Source organism: Dermacentor albipictus, chromosome 8 (genome assembly GCF_038994185.2).
Source record: "Dermacentor albipictus isolate Rhodes 1998 colony chromosome 8, USDA_Dalb.pri_finalv2, whole genome shotgun sequence".
Classification (NCBI taxonomy): Eukaryota; Metazoa; Arthropoda; class Arachnida; order Ixodida; family Ixodidae; genus Dermacentor; species Dermacentor albipictus.
Genome location: NC_091828.1, coordinates 94,468,467 through 94,484,838, shown reverse-complemented (window position 1 = coordinate 94,484,838; position 16,372 = coordinate 94,468,467). Strand labels below are relative to the sequence as shown.

The window sequence follows — 16,372 nt, the reverse complement described above, 5'->3', positions numbered from 1 at the left end:
ACAACACTAGCACAGGAAAATATAAAAACTCCCAATCCTAATAGATGCGAAGATGCGAAATCAACGAGGACAAAGAAAAGTCGATCTGGGTGCGTACCTTCTTCAGTTTAGGATGAACATATGCTATAGCATACATTCATATACATTGATCGCATGCAAACCACACAGGCCCTTGTAGCGAGCACTCTACTTGCATATTATCGCTTGTCTCGCCATTCTCAGTGTTATCAACGCTCACCGTCAAGCTCAATCTCAAGTAAGATCCGAGTGCTTTAGTACGAGATTAAACACAAAAATTAAAAACAGGAGTACGACGAGAAGTCGCAAGTAGCGTGGAAACATCCAAATTAAATATGACAGTTTCGTTTCAAGAAGCATTGAAAGCGATACCGAGGTTCAGCGTAGCCCTCGAGCTACTAGTACGGTGTTCGAACAATACCCGGAGGCTGCCCAGCAGGCAACGACGCTCGAGACAACAACTGTAGCGTAGCCCGACGAGCACCCTGGCAAGATGCCATGCATGTCGAAACGATGACGCAAAAGGGTGCGTTCGGGCGGCGAACAAGAGGCGTACAACTTTCTGGAGCAGACGACTCATGGTGAGAGCGTGATAAAACTTGATGTCCACTGTACGTTACCAGTGTACGCACCACAGTGCATGCAGTACCCACACAGCAGCTCGGCAGGAGTAAAACATGATCGCTGTGCTGTAGAAGTATTTAACTGCCTGCCTAGTGGACGTGCCCATTTCGTCTTCTGCTGAAGTTCTGATTGGCTCGACTGGGCTACATGTTAGAAGGAAACAGGGGCCCTCAGCCATTGAGCACTTCAGCAGCAGACGAAATGGACATGTACTCAAATAGGCACTTACAGAAAAAATTTGCGGTGGATTAGCTCGGCTATGCCAGGGTATACGTAGCGAACGCTAAGGCATAGCATGGTTAGCCTTGGTTAACCTAGATTTGAAGTCCAGGTTAGTCTGGTTGTCTAGCTATGTTGCGGTGTTTAGCCAGTCGTTCGGTGCGCTTTTCGTCTGTTTCCTGTGCGATTCGTTTCCTCTTCATCTCGTTCTCATGTCGATTGCAGGCCTCCTCCTGCTTATCAGAATTGTCGCCGTCCATACTACCACCTCAACTGTGGTTACAGCGCACGCGAGCTCTCCTTTACAATCCTCCCACATGTTATCAGCCATTCTACGCAGCTGGCGAAGTATCGGAGCTGAACTCAACGACAAGGAACGTTGTGTGACGTCATGTGCCTCCTCAGAGCACTGTCATGGCAAAACTGACACACCAAAGACACCAAAATCGTGCCTTCCAAAGCGACCCCGTTGCACACGAGACGCTCGTGTGCTCGACGCTCATCCTGTCCATGTCCTGGCAGATGGCGGACGGGTTTTCAGCGAGAATCAGTTCATCGATCTTCGATTCATTCCTACACAATGATTCCCCATTATATTTAAGAGATTTGTAGCACACAAGAGCATCACCACGCAATCCAGCAGGATAGCATTTTCCGGATCGGCAACACTGAACCTTTTTCCTCTTTCAGGGCCCTCCCTGATAGCCTCACGGATTCACACAGGTTCTGTTTCAATGCATGCCGTTCTGGGCTCCTGTGTTCGCTGACACCTCAGCACAACTGTTGGCATTGCAAACAACACTGGAACTTCAAGCTCGTTGATTTATTGGTGTTGTTAAACAGACCTGAGTGGCACTGCTCTGTGGAAGACGCCATAACTAAGACGTACAAGTGAATTCTGGCAAACACTTCACCTACCGCTACGACCCTGGTTGAACAGTCGATGAACAAGATGGAACCAGGCTGAACACTCGATGAACTTGATGGGTGACGCATTTGATTATTCAGCCCAGAAATGGCACGGGTGGTTAAGTCGCAACTGTAGGTAAACTGTCAGAGCACCGCACGCATCGTCTGGATGTAGTTTTGGATCTTGCTTGCAGTAAACTGTCTACTCTTCCCATGTTAATTAAAACTGATTTATTCGCAATATATTTCAACCACGGAACACGTCTAAAAGGAAAAAACTGCATTTTCGTATGTACATTATTTGGCTTCATTGCCTCTCTGCTGGCAAAGGTGGTATTCTAATAGCGTTACGGTATACGAAAGCAATAACCTAAAGGTGTTATTACACGTAAAAGCTGCAAAACGTGCTTACCTTGGATCCGTTGATCAATTGCCTTTGAGAACTCGTCGATGTTCGTCCCGGCTATTAAAGCCAAGTCCTGTAAATACAAGCGGCAGTGAAGCCACGGGAATTAAAATACCGAACACGATACTTTGAACAAAGAAATGATGTAATGACCCCACATAAACATGCCAATGTAAACACGATCTTTCTTCATAGAAAAAATGATGTGCAACTATCTTTTTGCGCCTTGCGCCTAACTCTTGCGCCGCCACAACGGTATATATTTCTCTTTTATTCGTTGACTGGTACAGAACGTACCTGGTAGCTCAACACATAATAACAACTAATCTACACCATCTGGGCTAGAATTAGGTTTTCAGAGATTTCGCGATGGCTCTGCGGCAATCAATCGACTGTGAAATATCAACCCCGGTTACTATTATTACGTCACTGAAACGGAACTCGACATCTACGAATGTTGGCGTTGCTTTTGAAGAAAAGGCACGCATAGCACGCCCGTTTCCTCCCTGTTGTAAAAACACGCTTACCTGTGACGGCTTTGTTAAAACAGCTGGTAGGTTCTTGGCTAAGTATTGCTGCTGCTCCATCGCGGCGTCCACTGCCATGGATGCATGCCGCACCGTGGCAAGCGCACCAAGACACATCATCCTGAGTCAACAAAAATATAACAAGAAATAGTTTGGCATATTTCAAGAGAATTAAGTGGTAATGACTAGCCATACGTTGAAGGAGCTGAGCAATTTATATTTCTAGCTGTCACCGGATGTTTTATGCGCCAAGTAACACAGTTAGTGGCATCCGCGAACCTTTTCAAAACGTAATAGTCAGGCGAATATTCCATTCGTAGAGCCTCTCAGAGAATATGAAACACTAACACGATGGCCCTGCGCCGCCGTTCTCGCTCTTGTGAAGGCAGCCAATTTTGTACGCAAACCTAAGGGTCGCTGTGGTAAAGGTTCTTGCTTTTTATGAAATATTAGCGTTTAGTCTCTTTGCGACAACAACTAAGAGCAGGTGACTGGACTTCAGATCCAGTTGTAGGGTTCGGAATTTGTTGTATTTGTCTTCTTTTTCTAAGAAAGCCGATAACGAACGCCCTGTTCGTCTTCAGCTAACCTCCACGCATCTTGTCTCCCGTCAAAGAAACAAGAAAAAACGAGACTTTATTCACTGTCGCCACGGGTGCTACAAACCGCACCCCTCCGGCCACGTTCCGTAGAGAGATGAAAGAGCAAACATCAGGCTACTCCGAACCGCTCGCCAATCAGCGCGGAATTCGGCATCCCAGACTCAAAGCACGCTGGTGTCTGTCGGTGCACTTCCGAGGGGGGGGGGGGGGGGGGGTAACCACCTCGCGAGAAATGAGAATGCCTCAGCGGACGAATGTGAACGTCAGGTGCCTTAGCAAAATAACAACTTGTACTTGACAAGTTCATAGACGCCGTCCGCTGCGAGAGCATGCTTGCTGCTTTAGCAGTGAAGGAAATTCCCGGCCATACAAATTGAAGTAGGTAGACGCTATTTCTCTCCGAAGTTTCTCTCCCTTGCCCCAATCTCGGAGACGTACGTCGAATGTGTGCGCATGTTTACATTTAGCGAGTTATTCGGCACTTCAGTCAATATTCGACGGAACACTTGCGAACATACATATCTTCATTCAAAATATCTGGACCCGAAATAAATTTTTTTTCTAGCACACACGCTATTGCACCCAACTTACGTAAGGCATACAGCCAGTATCCAAAGCGAGAATGTTGTCTTGCCAATGGAGTCTTGGGGTTGGTGAAACTGGTTTCTTTCCCTTCTGGCCGGTCTTTGCAGCGCTTTCGAAGTACCGCCAGTCCAGCAAGCGGAACAGAAACGGTGAGTAACAGGGCGAACACGGTGAAGACAACTGGCCCCGGCGACTGGAGCACCAGTGGGAACAGCTGGACAGGAAGTGCAGCGAACACATGCAAGCAGTCGTGAGCAAAAGTCTCGCTCCTGTGTAGAACAAATGCATTCGCGCTCCATAAAGTAGTATACTGTTTTATGGGGTGAACCGTAAGCCTTGCTCTCACAGGGAAGAAAAGTCATTTGCTCAGTGAGTGGGAAGATAGCCTGGAAGTGTTTGATTGCGAATGGAATGTAGCATGCTACAACACTGTACAAGCACGTAAAGCCCCGCACTCTTGTTCCACGATCGGCCAGTTATAAACAAAGGAACAATTTCTTACAAGCTTGCTAACTGTTGCTGTCCGTAAGCGGCCTGCATATACTCTGCTGACGAAGCTCGCGCAGGGTGTCCGGACTTGATGGTATTGCACACGCGTGTCCTATCGTGTTCGAATAAGCTCACTTCTTCCCGGGCTCCAATCAGAATCGCGCTTTGTGCAGAAGATTGCGCTCGAAGGCCGGTATCTGTTTCGGCCGGGAATGTAGGCGATGTATTCCCGCACATCACAGCAACATCGCCTTATTATATAAGCATTGTTCTAAAGGACGAGTCTGATGCTCCGCTACTCGCTAAACAGTTCAACTTTATTTGGTAAGGAAAGACGAGCCCACCGAGAACTCAATCAAGCACAAGGCTGGCAGTCTGGCTGGGTGAATGTTTCCGGTTCGACAACAAAGCTAAATTCTGGGCTTTGACGTGCCAAAACAACGATCTATTTGCGAGGTGCGCCGTAGTGAAACACTCCGGGTTAATTTTGACCACCTGTGGTTTTTTTTTAACGAGCGCCCAATGCGCGTTACACGGGGACTTTTGAATTTTGCCCCCATCAAAATGCGGCCGCCCATGCCGGGATTCGTACCCACGACCTTGTGCGTAGCAGCGTAACACCATAGTCACTTAGCAACCACAGCAGGTATTATGCAGTTCGATACCATCGCGAGTACAACATTTGTTTCAAATGCGAAGATTTATTTCTGTAACAAATCCGGGATGTGTTCATTACAGCTTCGTATAACTTTCGTGGGGCTGTCAACTTTTAATTTCACAGAAGATGCTTCAGTTAATGCGGTACTCACAAGGTCTGGTGTAATGCTTCCTTCTTCCTTGATGCCTGCGAAATTGGAGAGAGAAAGAGAGACGGTGAGAGAGAGAGCAGAGACGGCCAGCTATAAAGAAAATCAAAAGCGGGCGAACACGTAATGTTGACGGAAAGAGCATTTCGGCACGTGGACTTGACTTCTCCACGGCACAAGTTACTCTCTTTAGTAACGTCTACGTTTACAGGTAGCTCACTCACCCCCACATTATATGGGAGAAGAAGAGCCATAAATACGGCAGTCACTGTAGCATACGGCAAAGAGGATGAAGGCAAAAGCTTGTGGCCTCACGAGACATTCAGTAAATTACTCGACATTCTCATTAGATTGCGATGTTATTTCAATTTTTTTTTTTTGCTCTCACCGAAGGTCATAGGCTCGAGCACCTCGATTAACCGTGCATCAATTAACTTCTCCTAAACACCAAAGATCCTGGTATCGACTCCTTCTGAAGGCCTATGGTTCGACATTAACTCTCACCAAGGGGACACGCTACTTTTGAAACACTTTTGCGCTCTGGGGGTTCTTTGCGGACGTCAAAGGAGCAGGTGGATTGTCTCGTTGAGCGGTGCTCACACGCTGTCGTCTGCTTTTTCATACTGGTAGCCACAGTATGGGGAAGCTCAGGGCGCAGAGGTGGGGCAACTAAATGTTTTCGGGTAATCAACAAGCTGACGTCACAGTGCGCGGCCGTCCCGGCTCTGGGTACTGCGACTAGAAAACAAACTAGAAAACAAACTGAGACTGGTACCGAGACTAGAAAACCAACAAACAAGCTAGAAAACAAACAAGACGTGCCGCGCTAGCAGTGCAGACTATAGAAGAAGATTCCGCACGAAACACGTTTACGAACGCAGGAGAATTTAGCTCTCCTGAAAGTCTTTTGCGCGCTATGCAGTTCTTTAAATTAGTTTTGTTGATTTTCTCGAAAGTTGCGTATTTTCTTTTTGAAATTGTTCCATATGCGAATAAACGTATCTTTTTTGATAATACAGATTTTTAGTTAAACTTTGCAGACCTATTTCTCCCACTGTTGAGTCAGCAACGAACTGCAACAAGTAAAATCGTGCAACAACTTTTTATAAGGATCCCTTTAATAGCAAAGCGTGTCAAGAGGGAAATCCATTTTTATTATTGTTTAGTCACTGTACTCTGAGCATTCACTTCATATCATTAGTTTTCATTCATCGCACAGCTCAAGAACTCGCCTATATTGCTACCAAAGTTGGTTTTGCTGCAACGAGGCAAATTAAATTTATGAGTGCGTCCAATCAAATAAGATTAGGGATAAGTGGGACAATTGGGCGTTTTTAAGGCATGCCGTACTACCAAACATTTGCTGACGCTAATGCTGTGGGGCCATCATCAAAGCGAAAAAGAAAAGACCCTCTCCCCCCTCCCCCACTCTGGTGCTTACTTCTGGGCCTAGCAGCGTCAAAAAGAACATCTGCTCTCGATAAGTGCTACAATATATCGCCGATGCTATGTCCTCAGCACGGAACAAGACAAAGTCATGACCGATTTTACCATTTTTCTTTTTTTGCCGCCACAACTGTGATCAAGTCAAGTACGCATCCGCATCGAAATGGGCGGTCTGGGCTGGTCAAGTTGTTCTCATGTTTCGCGTTCTCGCCAGCAAGTGAACCTACCGTATCCCGTTTTGACGCAAACCTGGTACACACGCTCAAGAGAGTCAATATGAAGTGTGCCTTGGTTGTATTATATTGAAGGCAGCGACGACACGCCGTCAGACCGCATGACCGGAACCATACTAGGCAGGGTCTGCACAAGCACTTAACATCGCATTACAAACATTAAACATTTCCGAAGCAGTTTAGACGGGCCGTGACTGGGATGCCAATATGTGTCCGCTTCGAACAACCGCATAAACGCAAAGGAGTTCATGTCATAGAAGCAATCGCAAAATCCGGTGATTTCTCTCTATTAATACACGATGAACCAAAGCAGCCACGTAATGGTTTGAAGATCGTACGAACTAAAAGATTTTTCAGTGCGGGTACTGCGCCCTCAGTACGAGCCTTGTATGCATCCCGAAGTGGGGTCCACAAATGTGGTTGACAAAAACAGCACAGAGGCTGTAATAGCCCTGAAGTTGACTAGATTACTCTCTTCTCATCTTTGGGTCGATCCTTCGCGATCTCTGGATTACTCATGTCAAAACTCACAATATACTTCATTTCCAGCTATGTCGAAGTGCGTATCACATCGATGAATGAGTCCTTCCCGCGGCTGTCCAGATTGACTCAGCTAGATATCCGATTAATTATACCTCTCTTCCTCTCCAAGAATGAATCGTTGCGTCAATATGGGTAGACCGATTATCTCAGGTTCACTACACTGCTAGTTGCCTGTGTATGTGTCAGTGCCCCGCCACTCTACTTAACCCATCTGTCATATTATCTTGGAGCCTGTGCCCACTCCTCGAGTTGTCTGATGTTTGCGCTTATCATGTGTTTTTCCTGATCTGTATTTCCTTATTAAGTAAGCTAACCATGCGGCATAGGTCATCATCGAGGAGATCGGTCTTGTTATCAAAGTATTTCTGTTTTGTGTAATCATTGTGGAAACGACGACCAATGAGGAAACACTGTCGCATAAAGGAAGTAATGTTAAATAATATGGGCCCGGTTTTGGGGGGGAGAGGGGGGGCGGGGCAATGGCCCAGTCATCTTCTTGGAAAGGTTAGAAATGCATCAGGTTTGAAATGCGCGTCTGATACGAAGCTAGCGCAAGGAAGGCCGCAGATGGCGATTCACACAGTGAAATAGTGAACGTCACGTGATATACGGTAAACGTTAGGCCGGTGTTATCGAGATGCATAGAGTGACACTCGTCGTGTTTCAATTGCCAGAACTTTTTGATCTTTCGAGAACTCTTCGTTACTGGCCACCCCTGCACGTCACTTTGAACCTTCTATAGCTTAGGGAATATGAATGTGGGTTTCATTTCTTCTTAACCAACCTCGGTCTCTCCTTGAACCCTTTTTGCATCCCCATCGTTACTCGCCCAGAGGGAGTCTGCAGATTTCCTCGCGAACACTATAACTGGGCTAACCACATCACGCCATCAGAGGTACCGCGATTGTCTGTAAATTATATAGTACAGTATGGTTTTCCGCGTATGCAACTTTTGTCGCAACAATTTCGGTGCCGACTTTCTAAACGCGAAAAACAATTTAGCAAATCTGTGGCTATGCACTTGTACGTATGACATAGAAACGTAAGTAGCAATTGTGCCTCTGCCTCATCTTTGCGTGTACTCCTCTCTGGGTTTTTTTTTTGGCGCTAGACACTAGTTTCTGGAGAGAAGAAGAGGTACGCAGAAAAACACAGAAACAACGCCAAGCCTGTAGCTGTGTTTGTGTTTTTTTTCTGTGGTTGCGCTATATTCAGTTTCGCTATCTATTTATTACTAACAAGGTTCATCACGTGTACCTTGCGGTGTCTCCCTGGATGTCAAAATGGCTCCGAAACCGCTGTGGAGCCAGGTGAAGAGCCGTTGAGCAGCGGTGACCTCTGTGGCGTTCCGGCGGCTGAGCTTCAGTGGAGGTGGTAGTAGAGTGTAGACAGTGGTCTCGTTGTTGTAGTCTGGGCACGTGAGAGAATAAAAGTAGTCGGCAAGATTTGAAGGCTCCCTCCTGCTGTCGGTTCTGCGACAGCAGCAGAATTTCACGATAGAAGCCGTCATCTTCCGGCGAACAACTTCCCTGCAACGCACACCCTGCCACTCTCGTTTTGAGCGGCCGTCTATCAATGCAACCTATAAAAATACGTAGATGTGTGTCTACGCACAAGTAGGCACTCCGTGGCACATGGTTGCAGCGTGACCCTTGCTGTTCCAGATTTTAAAAAAGAAAAACTCAGTGCAAGGATATGATACGACAGCCTTTGATACCTAGTCTCTCATCAAACTTAAACAAGGTTTAAAATTATGCCGACTCACTACTGGACGAGGACGCGACCAATCTACGCTTTTTTGCCAAGCATGCGGAGCAAACCACGCTATTTTTGCTGGCTTTATTACATATTAAGTCAAGATTGTTTACGTTATTTGCGCATGTTAAATTAAGGCAGAGCTTCCAGCAATAAAGTTCTAGAATGTTCTAAGAAACGTCTAATTTGGCAGCTTCGAATTTCTGACTTTTGTACTTTCATGAGCTGTTCTCTCATAAGCGGCACTTTTGAGAGCGTTGTAATCGCGGCTCGCAGGCTGGTATGTAACTTGCTTTATTTTACATTTCGTGGGCTCTCTGCAGGACGGAAAAGGAAATGCTCACTTCCGTAACAAGTAGCATGTTAAGGAGAGCAGTATTCCGGGCAAGTTGGCAATCCATTGCTTAAATGATATTGCCTGACAAAAAAACGACACGGACGTGAGAGAGGACGACACACCAAGCGCAAACTTTCAACTAAGTTTATTGTGCCAGTGCGTCGATTTTGAGAGCAGCATTCCGGGCATGTTGGTAATCCATTGCTTAAATGATATTTATTATCAATCGAAATGATGATCAATAACTATCAATAATGATTATCAATCGAAATCGACGAAGTGGCAAAATAAACTTAGTTGAAAGTTTGTGCTTGGTGTGTCGTCCTCCTTCACGTCCCTGTCGTTTTTTTGTCGCGCAATATCATTTAAGCATGTTAAGCTTGTGAATATATGTTTCTTAAAGCTTTAACGAAAGGTATGCCTTATATACTTCCAATGTTCGTTAGTTACTATGTACTGATTACTGCATTTAGGCGGAGTGCAATATATAGTACGCATTGCTACATACAATAGCCACCAACATGCATTGGGTCACGTCTTCCTATAACGCGTCGGCATACTTTGAAATATTCGCTAAATTGACTTGGGACACTCTGTACAGAACAATGTTACAATGATACGTAGAAAATACAGGCGCAAGAAATGCCGACGCACTTCCACGTATTTACAGCTTTTGCTTAGTGACCGTGTTTTGCCTGCTAACCACTGCTACAAAGTTATGCAAATAACGAAGAGTAAGGCAATAATAGCGAGACAGCAAGGACTAGTGATATCGTTCTGATTGCAAAATGTTTAGAGGGTTAGTACATAGGAAATGAAAGCTTTAATTTAGGCAGCGCGAAATGATGCTGATTGCTTAATACCTAATGAAATGCTCAAAGAAAGTTATCGGACAAATTCGGACTTGATGAATATTCCGGACATAGTAAATGCACTAATGCATTTTCGCAAGCGATTTTTTTAACGAATTTAGACCACAGAGTTGGATTTTCCAGAGCAAATCACTCGTTCCGAGCCACGCTACCCGATCTTGGGGGCTGCCATGTTGAATGTAGCGCTGGCTTGGCCAGGCTTGACTTGCAAAGGCCCTCTCTATAGGAGTTTTTCAGACTGTTCGATTTTTTGGACTATTTCTCGGTCCCAGAGAGCTCCGGGAAATCGGTCGGCTGTATTGAGCGCATCAAAAGAAAGTTGTGTTTAGATCTTCTGTAAAGCTTTATTCCAAGTGTTTAAACATACGGGGTACCGGAAGTATTTGAAGTTCATGGAGTAACGGAGGTATGTTCGCTTGTGGTGGACTTGATGTTAGAATTCGAAGCGCTTGGTGGGGTAGATGGTCTGGTGGCGAAGTTTGACCGGGGTAAGTATTAGCCCATAACATACTGCATGACATGCAGCAGCGGATGAAAGTGCAGTACAAGATAAATAAAGCAAGTGAGCTGAAATATTAACGTGCCTTAAGTAGTGCACCAATCCCTCAAGCAACTCTTGTGTGTATGCGTCTTACTTGGGAGATAGTACGGTAGATCTGATTAGAAATTTTTTATGTTTGGACAAAGTAATACTTCACGAAATGGGCTATGTAAAACATGACAGAGATGGCGGTCGTTCAAAACAATGCTAGGCTTCAACGTGAAAGTTTTATAGCCTGAGTGGAGGACCATAAACTACAGCGTTGCCAGCTACAACCTTCAATGCTCAGGCACCCATCAAACTAGGTGTAGCTAGATGAGCCACAAAGTTAGCATGCGCAGAACCTGTGTTGTGGTGTAGCGCTGAGATAGTGTACAGTGATCAAGGTGAGCCGGGACCGGACGACACTATTACGAGTCCATAACCTTGACTGCTGCCGTGATAAAACGTCTAGGGTCTATGTCATTAATTTACTTGAAACAATTCGCTACTCCAACAACAAGACGCGGAAATAAAATGCCCTTCTTTTCACATGTTTTCGCAAATGAACAAACTCATACTTTACAGGCATCTGCTTGGCACCTTATTGCAGACTAAGAATGTCAGTGTTGCAGAGATGGCGACTTCAATTCCAGCACCTGAATGTGTGCAACCGCACGAGCTTCTTTAAGTATTCACGGTTAGGCTGCTGAGCACGAGGTCGCGGGATCGAATCCCGGCCACGGCGGCCGCATTTTTGACGGAGGCGAAATGCGAAAACACCCATGTGCTTAGATTTAGGTGCACGTTGAGGAACCCCAGGTGTTCGAAATTTCCGAGTCCTACGCTACGGCGTGCCTCATAATCAGAAAGCGGTTTTGGCTCGTAAAACCCCATAATTTTGAAGTATTCACCCTTGGTAAAAGCAACACGCGCTAAGACATCTTTTCTGAATCAGACATGGCGACACGTTGAAGCGTTTTAGTTTTTCGTATTTTTTTCTGGTTTACCGCACGTGACGTCAAAATCAGTATTTCTCTAGCTTAAGCTTCCTGTTTCGATTTATTCTCCAAAATTCTGTATGTCGCAAAATCGTGACAACAGGATAGAAGAGGTCAAAATCCATTTACAGGAAAACTAATTCTGGCAACCACATAGTTTGACACGGATAATTAGAGTGCAAAAGAGAACGTATATTCAAAATTTTATTAAGATTTATGGATATCGAAAAATCGACGGGGTCACCCTTTAAACACGTTAGTCTGCAAGCAAGAACGCTGAGGAAGCAAATATCTGGGGAAATAACAAAGGTTGGGAACCAGGCAACCCCATTTGTCAGCAATAGCCATGCGATCTATCTGCTCATACTTGTGATATGATGCTCCATTCGAATGGCTTATTCTACGGATCGAAACAGAAACTGAGATCAGGATTCAATTAGCTAATAAATAATTCGAAACGTGAGCGATACGATGCGGCATAACAACGCAAAACTTCTCGACAAGGTAGCCCATACTCCGCAATATGTACCACAGACAAGACAGCAGAGAAGATCGGACAGAGTGTGAGCGCGCAAACTTTCAGGATCACAAGGAACTCGTTCTGGAACTTGCGATGCTCAAAAAAAGATGCGCATGCGCTCAATGATCATAAAGAAGGCAGGCTTAAGAACTTTGCGCTTTCTACAATTTTTACGGTGATCGTCAAGTTCATTCGCTTGTTCACACTCTCCCGTCTTCCCTTTGGCACCATGGGCCCGGTACACAGAAGTAATGGAGTATCGTTCTTAATCAAGCTTTTACATCAAAGCTATAAGACGATCCGAAAGACCTCCAAGAACGATAATGAAATTCTTTAGCTTTGTCTACCTATGTTTCACTTTACTCAAAGCCAAAATAAGTTTGCCGATAAATAATTAAATGCATGAATCGCGTTATTTTATTTATTCGTTATATCCAAACAAGCTATTCATATGCACACACTGATACTCATTTTCTATTGTTACTGAACTAGCGTTGCAGTAATTCAATTACTGCATGTGAACATGTAGCAGATATACGCCTTTGTGTTAAACAAGGACGCAATGCAACTCCAATTACAATTACACTCGAATTACTCGCCCAATGGCGTCAATACTTCAGATAGGCCACTTGCTCATTCTTTAGCCCTACTTATAAAACTTACTTGTTCTACAGAAACTACGTGTATATTACATTATATATATATATATATATATATATATATATATATATATATATATATATATATATATATATATATATATATATATATATATGTACATCACGTCTTTAGGTAATCTATAAATGGCGTGTAGATATAAGCCCTAACACTTTTTACCGAGTAGCGCTTGTACAAAGGCTGCAGTGAACCCATTTTGAAGGCCATAAAGCCACGAACCGACGAAAGCACGCACTGGACTTTTTAACGTGCTTTATCTCTACACGCTCCACAAGTTTTGTACGTACGAAAGGCAATGCCTATGCGGGAACGCAAATAAATTCATTACGGGTGAGATGCTTGCTAGCCCTCCAGAGCTAAAATTTGCGGTGGTTGAACGCGGTTCAGCCAAGTTTGTTGAGCGACAGCACAGTTTTGCTTACTTAGGGAAAGGACACAGACGCTGCTCAATGCCGTCGGCTGCTACCCCACCTACTACTGCACCAAAGAGAACACGCAGGCGCTGCTCGGCGCGGCAGCAGCTTCGAGCGAATTGACTTTCATGCCGCGTCTCGCTTCAACACAAACTAAGCGTTGAAAGCCCAGCGCCTACGAAGCTACCAGCACTCGGCGCACTTCGCACACGCCGCACATTGCTTTGAAGCTGAGGCCCACGTGACCGCGCACTTTTTCCGCATCGCAGATCACTTTCAAGATATGGGCACCTACGCGGCGTACGCAGCAGCCGCCGGTAGTGACAGGCTAACTCCCAGTTTGACTTTGGCTGAGCCCAGGCGTTTTGTGGGTTTGTACCTGGAGTAACACAGCTATCGCTCTAAAATGTCAGTGCTGCCACGCAAATATGACTGGCTTCTTCCCAATTTCCACGTCGCGGCAGTGGTCATGCGAGAGTTTCCTCGTAGATTTCTCCTAGATAACGGGACGCCGATGACAAAGCATCGGGCAAGAGACGTTGTGGAGAAATCGGTGAGGAAACGCTCTCTCCCAACGAACGCCGGCTCAGTGACGGTGGGCTGATGACGACCGGGGAAGGTGAAGCATAGTTAGCCACCTACAGATAAGCTAAAACAGCACAAATCATTTATCGAATGCTTATGCATTGAATTAGGGGTGCGATCCTGTAGTCATACCTTTTCCGAAGCTACTAACGCTTTTCGCGCTTCGTACTTAGTGATCAGAACGACGCTCCAACCGCGTCATCAGTGGGATCAGCAGGCCGTGAACCACGCGTAATGAGAGAGGCACTGAATCAAGCGGAAGGCATGGCTATAATATCGCCAGAAATATTATCAAGTGCCACCCTTCATACACAGCACTACAAGCGGTCGACATTTCGGGATGAAGCTAGGCCCACTCTCTTGAGGGGCCACACTTGATGGCGGGCTGACCTCTTCGGCAGTCGATAAAGAAAGGCGCGAGGTGGGCCCGAAAACAAGGCATTCAACAGATAAGCATCACTGAACGAGCGTAAAGTTAAGCCAGTGCCTAATAAGTGAGTACTCGCAAAGGCTCGCCAGTGCTTGGCAGCAAGCCGTTCTGTGCGCGCGAGATGAAGCTAGGCCTACTCTCTTGAGGGACCATGGGGACCTGGCAGGCTGACCCTGTGGGCAGCCGACAAAATCGACAAAATAAGGCGCGAGGTGGGCCGAAAAACAAGGGATCGTTTAGATAAGCATGACTAAATGAGCGTAAAGTTAAGCCAGTGCCCAATAAGTGAGTACTCGCAAGGAGTCACCGGCGCTTGGCAGCGAGCCGTTCTGTGGACGCGAGTTGAACCTAGGCCTAGTCTCATGAGGGACCATGCTGACTGGCAGGCTGATCCCGTCGGCAGCCGAGAAATAAAGGTGCGAGGTGGCCGCGAGAACAAGGTATTGTGAAGATGAGCATGACAATAAGTGAACATAAAGCCAAGCCAGCGCCTAACTGACGTGTACTCACGATTACTCGTCGGAGTTTGTCAGCGAGCCATTCGGAGAGCAGTCGCAGCGTTGTGGATCCAGACGCGTTCTGATCTCGTCGATTTCTCCTCGTGCCAGGGCTGCGTGCTCACGAGACGTGGGAATGCGCTGGGATATCTGATGATGACTGCGTCTCGTGTGCAAAGTGCGCCAGACGACGCGAGCTTGATGCGTCGGATGGCCGGTAGAAATAGAAGATGACGACGCCGACGCGCTGCGTTAGTTTCGCGCGAGCGCACCAAACGTCGTACCGGAAAAAAAAGCTAAAATCGGCAGCCATTCCACTTGCGTGATTGTGGGCTACCAGCGGAGCTGTAAATCATACAAAACACACCATTGAGTGAAAAAGTTTACTAATTTGGGGGCTTTTCCCTTCTTCGTCAGTATAATACTCTGTGAACACGCACGACCGCTATTAATAGCGGCTCAACGTGTCGAGGTGTCCTAACTGAAACGCGTCAAGCGTCTCTGACGCTGGCTTGACCGCAAGAAATTCGTAAGGGCGTTCCGTGCTACTCGTCTATGCGGGCGTGCTTGGCGTGACTCTGACTCTGGACCCGGACGCGTTGGGACGCAAGATGTTGTGGCGATGCGCGACTCTCACGCGTCCCCTGGTATGCTGTTTTCTCGCATAGCTCCCGTCTCCTGTTATCCGGCTTCGCCGCGTGGCTTCGACGCGGGGTCGGTATGCTTGCAAGGTAGTACGAGAGATGGCGCGAGTGTTGCTCTGCTAACGACACCTAATGGCGGGGTTACTTAGGCGCGAAAAGGAGAAGGCTCTTCCTCTTTGGCTCGGGTTCGGCAAGCGACGCGGACGTTCTGCGCGTGCGCCGATCCATGCTTCTGCGAGACCACTTCGCGAAGCCTACCACGAAATGGACGAACACGATCGTTCGAAGGCACCACCGTTCTCGTGGCCGTACGCGCGAACGACCATGAGTTGACGTCTAGCATGGGGCGAACATACTGGCTCGTTATCCGGTCGCGGTGAGTCGGACTTCCACGATTTCTCGCGCGCCCATCGGCATGTTTTGTGGATAGCAATTCGGCTAGCAGGCATCAGTCTATGAAAGGTGCAATAAATGCCCTTGTGATTGTTTGCACTGCTGTGTTGCCGTTCCTTTGTCAAAAGAACACGGGTGAGAACCCCACAATGTCGAGCTCTGCAAGAGCACTTTCAGCTTCCACACCTGGTCGTGGTAACAGTTCTTCTGTCGCTCCACCAGGTTATCGGCATGTACGATACTTCCGACTTTACCATCAGGCGAAACTATGAAGGAGTGTTTTTTTTTTACACTGTGACGTTGCCGGGCGACAATCCCAC

At 46.4% G+C, this 16,372-nt stretch overlaps 1 protein-coding gene across 5 annotated transcripts in view; it reads right to left on the bottom strand.

The window, feature by feature from the left end:
• Positions 1–15,148, bottom strand: part of LOC139048864 (uncharacterized) — a 99,650-nt gene extending 84,502 nt beyond the window's left edge. For all 5 annotated transcript variants that reach the window (XR_011508006.1, XM_070523747.1, XM_070523748.1 and 2 more), the window contains exons 1-6: positions 15,029–15,148; positions 8,665–8,817; positions 5,189–5,223; positions 3,897–4,104; positions 2,704–2,824; positions 2,183–2,249 (exon numbers count right to left, since the gene is read on the bottom strand). The gene's annotated coding sequence lies outside the window, so the exon portion shown is untranslated. The remainder of the gene's footprint in view (positions 1–2,182; positions 2,250–2,703; positions 2,825–3,896; positions 4,105–5,188; positions 5,224–8,664; positions 8,818–15,028) is intronic.
• Positions 15,149–16,372: the final 1,224 nt, after the last annotated feature.